We start from the raw sequence: 10,686 nt of genomic DNA on the forward strand, positions 1-10,686 counted from the left end.
GTTTCACAAGAAGAACAAGGCAAAAAACGCAAAAAATATATGGATAACTTTTCTTAGATACCAAAATGCTGAAACTCATGAATAACACTCTTAATTGAGAAACAGAACAACCTTACTAAATGCGTGTATTTTGAGAGCTTTTCACATTCTTAGTTACCAAAACCCCAAATTGCATGTGAAACCAGATTTATGTGGGAAAAAATGACATTCCCAGAAAAGTGTCTTCTGAGTGTTTTTGAGCGTGATAGGATATAAAGCACTAAAAAGCAGGGGAATCACATTAAATTCGAATAAAACCAATTTTTACCAAGAACTTGCCTTTAAGTGTTTTTGAGCTTCTTATATACCAAAACGCTAAAACGCATGCAAAACATACTTTATGGAGAAACAGAATAACATTACCAAAAACATGTATTTTGAGTGTTTTTGATCATGTTACCAATAAAACGCTTAAAAACATGCTAAGAACCCTATTTGTGGAAAACGAAAAGACATTACGAGAAACGTGTATTATGAGTGTTTTTAAATTCATTAAGTACCAAAAAGCTAAAAGCCACAAATAACTCTATTAAGAAAAAATAAATAAATAAATAAAAAAATAAGAATATTTTTTTCTTTCTTGTTCTTCTTCACAGGTACCGAGATGCCAAAATTCGGGCAAAATTCATGAAATTTTGTGAAATAAGAACATTATCAAAAAAGTTAATTATAGCTTTTTTTTTCGACTGTTATGTAGCAAACCCTAAAGTGCATGCAAAACCACCTATATGGGGAAATCAAACGTCTTTGCCAGAAAACTGTCTTATGAGTGTTTTTCAGCATGTTAGGCACCAAAACGATAAATAACATGGAAGTCATTCTATATGGGAATCCAAAACAAAATTACTGAAAACGTGTCTTTTCGGTGTTTTACGTAGAAAAACGGTAAACGGATGCAAACCAACCGATATGAAAAAAGAAAAGAATAACATTACCAAAAAGGTATATTTTGAGTGTTTTTGAGCTTGTTACCTACAAAAAAGGTGAAAATGGATGCAAAGCACTTCCTATTGGGAAACAAAAGGACATTATGAGAAACGTGTATAATGAGTGTCTTATTATTTTTCGAGCAAAAGACTTGTGGTTCACAAGAACCACAAAGCAAAAAACGCAAAAACTCGTGTATATAAAGAAGTTGATTAGATACCAAAATGCTGAAACTCATGAATAACAATCTTAATTGAGAAACAGAACAACCTTACCAAAAGCGTATATTTTCAGTGTTTTTCACATTATTAGCAAAATCCCAAAAAGCATGCGAAACTAGCTTTATGTGGGAGAAAAATAACATTACCAGAAGTGTCTTTTGAGTGTTTTTGAGCGTGTTAGGCAATAGAGCACTAAAAAGCAGGGCAATCACATTACATGGGAATAAAACTAACTTTGACCAAGAACTTGTTATTATGTGTTTTTGAGCTCTTTACATACCAAAAAGCTTAAACGCATGCAAAACACTCCTTTATGGAGAAGCAGAAAAACATTACAAAAAATATGTGTTTTAAGTGTTTTTGATCATGTTACCTATAAAAACGCTTAAATACATGCAAAGAACCCTATCATTGGGAAACGAAAGGACATTACGAGAAACGTGTATTATGACTGTTTTTAAGTTCCTTAAGTACCAAAACGTTAAAACCCACAAATAACACTCTTTAAAGAGAAAAAATATATATATAAATAAATAAAAAAAATAGCTTTTTTTTTAATTGATTTTCATAAGTACCGAGATGCCAAAATTCTGCCAAAATTCAGAGAATTTATGTGGAAAAAAGAACATTATCAAAAAAGTTAATTATAGCGTTTTTTTCGGATTGTTATTTACCAAACCCTAAAGTGCATGCAAAGCCACCTATATGAGGAAATTAAACGACTTCATCAGAAACCTGTATTTTCAGTGTTTTTCAGCATGTTAGGCATCAAACCGATAAATAATAAGGAAGTTAGTCAATAACAAAATGACTGAAAACGTATCATTGCAGTGTTTTACGTAGAAAAAACGCTAAAACGGAGGCAAAGCAACGAATATGAAGAAATAGAATAACATTACCAAAAAGTGTTTTTGAGCTTTTTACTTACAAAACACGCGAAAAAGGATGTAAAAGCACTCTATATTGGAAAGGAAAAGGACATTTAGAGAAACGTGTATAATGATTGTTTTATAGTTTCACACGAACCACAAGGCAAAAAACGCAAAAACTCGTGTATATAGAGATGTTTCTTACATACGAAAATGCTGAAAGGCAGGAATAACACTTTTAATTGAGAAACAGAACTACCTTACCAAATGTGTGTATTTTGAGTGTTTTTCACATTTTTAGTTACAACAATCCGAAAATACATGCAAAACTAGCTTTATGTGGGGAAAAAAAAAGATATTACCAGAAAAGTGTCTTTTGAGTGTATTTGAGTGTATATGCAACAAAGCACTAAAAAGCAGAACAATCACATTACATGGGAATAAAACCAACTTTTACGAAGAACTTGCCTTTAAATGTTTTTTTTTAACTCCTTACATACCAAAACGTTAAAACGCATGCAAAACACCCTTTATGGAGAAACAGAGTAACATTACCAAAAAACATGCATTTTCTGTGTTTTTGATCATGTTATTTATAAAAACGCTTAAATACATGCAAAGAACCTTATGTTTGGGAAATGGAAGGACATTATGAGAAACGTGTATTATGAGTGTTTTTAAGTTCCTTAAGTACCAAAAAAGCTACAACCCACAAATAACACTCTTTATAGAGAAAAAAAAAATTTATTTTTTTTTTTTTTTCATCTTCATAGGTTCTAAGATGTCAAAATTCTGTCGATATTCTTTGGGAATCGAAAACAAAATTACTGAAAACGTGTCTTTTCGGTGTTTTACGTAGAAAAAAAAAGTGTTTTTGAGCTTGTTACCTACAAAAAACGCGAAAAATAGATGCAAAGCACTTCCTATTGGGAAAGAAAAGGACATTACGAGAAACGTGTATAATGAGAGTCTTATTATTTTCGGGTAAAAGAACTTGTGGTTCACATGAACCACAAGGCAAAAAACTAAAAAACTCGTGTATATAAAGAAGTTTCTTAGATACCAAAATGCTGAAACTCATGAATAACAATCTTAATTGAGAAACAGAACAACATTTCCAAATGCGTGTATTTTGAGTGTTTTTTTTCACATTCTTAGCAAAACCCCAATTAGCATGCGAAACTAGCTTTATATGGGAAAAAAAAATGACATTAACAGAAGTGTGTTTTGAGTGTTTTTGATCCTGTTAGGCAATAAAGCACTAAAAAGCAGGGCAATCATATTACATGGGAATAAAACCAACTTTTACCAAGAACTTGCCTTGAAGTGTTTTTCAGCTCCTTACATACCAAATCGCTAAAACGCATGCAAAACACTCCTTTATGGAGAAGCAGAATAACATTACCAAAAACAAGTGTTTTTGAGTGTTTTTTTTTTATCATGTTGCCTATAAAAACGCTTAAATACATGCAAAGATCCCTATATTTGGGAAACGAAAGAACATTAAGAGAAATGTGTATTATGAATGTTTTTAAGTTAAGTACCAAAACGTTAAAACCTACAAATAACACTTTATAGAGAAAAAAATAAAATAAATAATAAAAAAAGCATTATTTTTTTGTTATTGATGTTCATAGGTACCAAGATGCCAAAATTCTGCCAAAATTCAGGGAAATTATGTGGAAAAAATAACATTATCGAAAAAGTTAATTTTACCTTTTTTTCGGAGTTATGTACCAAACCATAAAGTGTATGCAAAGCCACCTATTTGGGAAAATTTAAGGACTTTACAAGAAACCTGTTTTTTTCAGTGTTTTTCCGCATGTTAGGCACCAAAACGATAGATAATATGAAAGTCACTCTACATGGAAATCCAAAACAAAATTACTAAAAACGTGACTTTTAAAAGATTTACGTAGAAAAACGCTAAAACGGATGCAAACCAACCAATATGAAAAAAATAGAATAACATTACCAGAAAAGTATATTTTGTGTGTTTTTGAGCTTGTTACATAAAAAAAAAACGTAAAAAAGGATGCAAAGCACTGTATATTAGGAAAAAAGACATAACGAGAAACGTGTATAATGAGTATTTTATAGTTTCACCAGAATCACAAGGCAAAAAACGCAAAAACTCGTCTGTGTGGAGGTTTCTAAGATACCAAAATGCTGAAACTCATGAATAACACTATTAATCAAGAAACAGAGCAACCTTACTAAATGCGTGTATTTTGAGTGATTTTTTACATTCTTAGTTACCAAAACCCCAAATTCCATGCGAAACTAGCTTTATGTGGGAAAAAAAAAAATGACATTACCAGAAAAGTATCTTTGAGTGTTTTGACCGTGTTAGGCAATAAAGCACTAAAAAGCAGGGCAATCACATTACATGGGAATAAAAACAACTTTTACGAAGAACTTGCCTTTTACTGTTTTTTGACACGCATTTACAAAGGTTGTTCTGTTTCTCAATTAAGAGTGTTATTCATGAGTTTCAGCATTTTGGTATCTAGGAAACCTCAATATACACGAGATTTTTCGTTTTTTGCCTTGTTTTTTTTTTTTTTCAACTATAAAACATTCGTTATACATTTTTCTCGCAAAGTCTCTTTGTTTCTCAATATAGAGTGCTTTGTATCAATTTTTGCGTTTTTTTGTAGGTAACAAGCTCAAAAAAACTCAAAATATACATTTTTGGTAATGTTTTTTTCCTTCTTGATATTGGTTGTTTTGCATCAGTTTTAGCGTTTTTCTACGTAAAACACTGAGAAGACACGTTTTCAGTAATTTTCTTTTGGATTCCCACATAGAGTAAATTTTATTTATCATTTTGGTGCCTAACATGCTGAAAAACACTCAAAAGACAGATTTCTGGTAAGGTTTTTAATTTTCTCATATGCGAGGCCTTGCATGTCTTTTGAGTGTTTTTGAGCGTGTTACGCAATAAAGGAGGGGCAATCACATTACATGGGAATAAAACCAAATTTTACCAAAAACTTGCCTTTAAGTGTTTTTGAGCTCCTTACATACCAAAACGCTAAAACGTATGCAAAATACATTTTATGGAAAAAAAAGAATAATATTACCAAATACATGTATTTTTAGTGTTTTTGATCATGTTATCTATAAAAACGCTTAAATACATGCAAAGAACGTTATGTTTGGGAAACGAAAGGATATTACGAGAAACGTGTATTATGAGTGTTTTTTAAGTTCCTTCAGTACCTAAAAGCTAAAACCCACAAATAACACTCTTTATTTAGTAAAGAAATAATAAATAAAAAAATTAAAAAATGGGAATTTTTTTTTTGTTATTCATCGTAATAGGTACCGAGATGCCAAAATTCTGCCAAAATTCAGGGAATTTATGTGGAAAAAAGAACATTACCAAAAAAGTTAATTATAGCTTTTTTTTCGGATTGTTATGTACTAAACCCTAAAGCACATGCAAAGCCACCTATATAGGGAAGTTAAACGACTTTACCAGAAACCTGTCTTTCCAGTGTTTTTCAGCATGTTAGGTACCAAAACGATAAATAATATGGAAGTCAGTCAATATGTGAATCCAAAACAAAATTACTGAAAACGTGTCCTTTCAGTACTTTACGTAGAAAAACGGTAAAGCGGATGCAAACCAACCTATATGAAGAAATTGAATAACATTACCAAAAATATATATTTTGAGTGTTTTTGAACTTGTTACAAAAAAATGCAAAAATGGATGTAAAGCATTCTATATTAGGAAAGAATAGGACATTAAGAGAAACGTGTATAATGAGTGTTTTATATTTTTTAAAAGAATCACAAGGCAATAAACACAAAAACTCGTGTATATAGAGAAATTTCTTACATACCAAAATGATTAAATGCATGAATAACACTTTTAATCAATAAACAGAACTACCTTACCAAATTCTTTATTTTGAGGGTTTTTTCACATTCTTAGTTACTAAAATGCGAAATTACATGCGAAACTACCTTCATGTGGGAAAAAAAAATGATATTACCAAAAAAGTGTCTTTTTAGTTTTTTTGTGCGTGAGATGCAACAAAGCACTAAAAAGCAGAATAATCACATTACATAGGAATAAAACCAACTTTTACGAAGAATTTGCCTTTAAGTGTTTTTTAGATCCTTACATACCAAATCGCTAAAACGCATGCAAAACACGCTTAATGGAGAAAAAGAATAACATTACCAAAAACATGTATTTTGAGTGTTTTTGATCATGTAACCTATAAAAACGCTTAAATACATGTAAAGAACCCTATGTTTGTATAACAAAAGGACATTACGAAAATCGTGTATTATGAGTGTTTTTAAGTTAAGTACCAAAAAGCTAAAACCCACAAATAACACTCTTTACAGAGAGATTTTTTTTTTTTTGTTATTCATCTTCATAGGTTCCGAAATGCAAAAATTCTGGCAAAATTCATGGAAATTTTGTAAAAAAAAAAATCATTTAAAAAAAAATCATTTTAGCTTTTTTCCGATGTTATGTACAAACCCTGAAGTGCATGCAAATCCACCTATATGGGGAAATTACACGACTTTACCAGAAACCTGTCTTTTGAGTGTTTTTCAGCAATTTCAACAATATTACAGAAAACGTGTCCTTTCAGTGATTTACGTAGAAAAACACAAAACGGATGTGTTTTTGAGTTTGTTACCTACAAAAAATGTAAAAATGGATGGAAAACACTTTATATTGGCAAAGAAAAGGACATTACGAGAAACGTGTATGAGTGTTTTATAGTTTCACAAGAACCAAAAGGTAAAAAAAATAAAAAACTCGTGTACATAAAGAAGTTTTTTACATACCAAAAAGGTAAAACTCATGAATAACACTTTTTAATTTTGAAACAGAAATACCTTATCAAATGTGTGTACTAGAAAAGTTTCTTACATACCAAAATGCTGAAACTCATGAATAACACTTTTAATTAAGAAATAGAACAACCTTACTAATTGCCTGTGTTTTGAGTTTTTTCACATTCTTAGTTACCAAAACCCCAAATTCCATGCAAAACTAGCTTTATGTGGGAAAAAAAATGATATTAGCAGAAAAGTGTCTTTTGAGTGTTTTTGAGCGTGTTAGGCAATAAAGCACAAAAAATCAGGGCAATCACATTACATGCGAATAAAAACAACTTTTACCAAGAACTTGCCTTTAAGTGTTTTTGAGCTCATTACATACCAAAATGCTAAAACGCATGCAAAACACCTTTTATGGAGAAACAATAAAATTACCAAAAACATTTATTTTGAGTGTTTTTGATCATATTATATATATATATAAAAACGCTTAAATACATATGTGAAGATCCTTATGTTTGCGAAACGAAAGGACATTAAGAGAAATGTGTATTATATGTGATTTTAAGTTCCTTAAATACCAAAAAGCTAAAACCCACAAATAACACTCTTTATTTAGAAAAAAAAGTAAGAAAATAAAAAAATAGGATTTTTTTTTATTCATCTTTATAAGTACAGAGATGCCAAAATTCTGGGAAAATTAAAAGAAAATGATCAAAAAAGTTAATTTTAGCTTTTTTTTCGGACTCTTATGTACCAAACCCTAAAGTGCATCCAAAGACTCCTATGTGAGGAAATTAAACGACCTTACCATAAATCTGTTTTTTGAGTGTTTTCAGCATGTTAGACACCAAAACGATAAAAAATAAGAACTCACTCTATATGAGAATCGTAAAACAAAATTGCTGAAAACGTGTCTTTTCAGTGTTTTACGTAGAAACACGCTGAAACGGATGTAAACCAACCAATATCAAGAAATAGAAAAATATTACCAAAAAGGTATATTTTGAGTCTTTTTCAGCTTGTTACCTACAAAAAAACTCGAAAATTCATGCAAAGCACTATATATTAGAAAATAAAAGGACTTTGCAAGAAAAGTGTATAATGAGTTTTTTTTTATAGTTCAATAGAACCAAAAGGCAAAAAACAAAAAACTCGTGTATATGGAGAAGGTTCCTAGATATCAAAATGCTGAAACTCATAAATAACACTCTTAATTGAGAAACAGAACAACCTTACTAAATGCGTGTATTTTGAGTGCTTTTCACATTCTTAGTTACCAAAACCCCAAATTGCATGCGAAACCACCTTTATGTGAGAAAAATATGTCATTACCAGAAAAGTGTCTTTTAAGTGTTTTTGAGCGTGATAGGCAATAAAGCACTAAAAAGCAGAGCAATCATATTACATTGCAGTAAGACCAATTTATAGCAAAAACTTGCCTTTAAGTATTTTTGAGCTCCTAATATACCAAACCGCTAAAACGCATGCAAAACAAACTTTATGGAGAAACAGAATAACATTACCGAAAACATGTATTTTGAGTGTTTTTGATCATGTTATCTATAAAAACGCTTAAATACATGCAAAGAACATTATGTTTGGGAAAGAAAAGGACATTATGAAAAACGTGTATTATGAGTGTTTTTTTTAAGTTCCTTAAGTACCAAAAAGCTAAAACTCACAAATAACACTATTTAGAAAAAATAAATAAATAAAAAAATGAAAAAAATAGGATTTTTTTTTTTTTTTTGTTATTTATCTTCATAGGTACAGAGATGCCAAAATTCAGGGAAAATTCAGGGCAATCATATGATAAAAGAATATTATCAAAAAAGTTAATTTCAGCTTTTTTTTCGGACTGTTATGTAACAAACCCTAAAGTGCATGTAAAGCTTCTTATATGAAGAAATTAAACGACCTTACCTTAAATCTGTTTTTTGAGAGTTTTTTAGCATGTTAGGCACCAAAACGATAAATAATAAGTAACTCACTCTATATGGGAATCCAAAACAAAGTTACTGAAAACGTATCTTCTCAGTGTTTTACGTAGAAAAACGCTAAAACGGAAGGTAAAGCAACCAATATCAAGAAATAGAAAAACAATACTAAAAAGGTATATTTCAAGTGTTTTGAGCTTCTTACCTACAAAAAACGCGAAAATTGATGGAAAGCACTCTATATTGGGAAACCAAAGGACATTGCAAGAAAAGTGTATAATGAGTGTTTTATAGTTCAAAAGAACCACAAGGCAAAAAACGCAAAATCTCGTGTATATGGAGAGGCTTCCTAAAACTCATATATAACACTCCTAATTGAGAAACAGAACAACCTTAATAAATGCGTGTATTTTGAGTGCTTTTCACATTCTTAGTTACCAAAAACCATAAATTGCATGCGAAAATAGATTTGTGGGAAAAAAAAAAGACTTTACCAGTAAAGTGTCTTTTGAGTGTTTTTGAGCGTGATAGGCAATAAAGCACTAAAAAGGAGGGCAATCACATTACATTGGAGGAAAACGAATTTTTACCAAGAACTTGCCTTTAAGTGTTTTTGAGCTCCTTATATACCAAAACACTAAAACGCATATAAAACACTCTTTTTGGTGAAACAGAATAACATTTCCAAAAACATGTATTTTTAGTGTTTTTGATCATGTTACCAATAAAAAAGCTTAAATACATGCAAAGAACACTATTTTTGGGAAAGAAAAGAAGATTACGAGAAACGTATATTATGAGTGTTTTTAATTTCATTTATTATCAAAAAGCTAAAAGCCACAAATAACACTCTTTATTGAGAAACAATAAATAAATAAAAAAAAAAAATACGATATTTTTTTTTCTTTCTTAATCATCTTCACAGGTACTGAGATGCCAAAATTCGGGCAAAGTTCAGGAAATTATATGAAGGAAGAACATTATCAAAAAAGTTAAATTTAACTTTTTTTTCGGAATGTTATGTACCAAACCCCTAAAGTGCATGCAAAGCCACCTATATGGGGAAATTATACGTCTTTGTCTTATGAGTGTTTTTCAGCATTTTAGGAACCAACACGATAAAACCCAAGGAAGTCAACCTATATGGGAATCCAAAACAAAATTACTGAAAACGTGTTATACGTAGAAAACGCTAAAACGGATGCAAACCAACTAAAATGAAGAAATAGAATAAGATTACCAAAAAGGTATATTTTGAGAGTTTTTGAAATTGTTACCTACAAAAAACGCGAAAATGGATGGAAAGCACTCTAGATTGGGAAGCAAATGGACATTACGAGAAACGACTATAATGAGTGTTTTATAGTTTCACAAGAACCACAAGGCAAAAAACGCAAAAAACTCGTGTATATAAAGAAGTTTCTTACATTCCAAAATGCTGAAACTCAAGAATAAGACTTTTAATTGAGAAACAAAACTATCTTACCAAATGTGAGTATTTTGTGTTTTTCACATTCTTAGTTACGAAAAACCGAAATTACAAGCGAAACTAGTTTTATGTGGGAAAAAAATGACATTACCAGAAAAGTGTCTTTTGAGTGTTTTAGAGCATGATATGCAACAAAGCACTAAAAAGCAGAACAATCACATTGCATGGGAATGAAACCAACATTTACCAAAAACATACCTTTAAGTGTTTTTAACTCCTTACATAAGAAAACGCTAAAACGCATGCAAAACAATCTTTATGGAGAAATAAAATATCATTACTAAAAACATGAAATTTAAGTGTTTTTGATGATGTTACCTATAAAAACGTTTAAATACATGCAAAGAACCCTATGTTTGTGAAACGAAAGGATATTATGAAAATTA

The sequence above is a fragment of the Scylla paramamosain genome, chromosome 8 (assembly GCF_035594125.1).
Source record: "Scylla paramamosain isolate STU-SP2022 chromosome 8, ASM3559412v1, whole genome shotgun sequence".
Taxonomy (NCBI): Eukaryota; Metazoa; Arthropoda; class Malacostraca; order Decapoda; family Portunidae; genus Scylla; species Scylla paramamosain.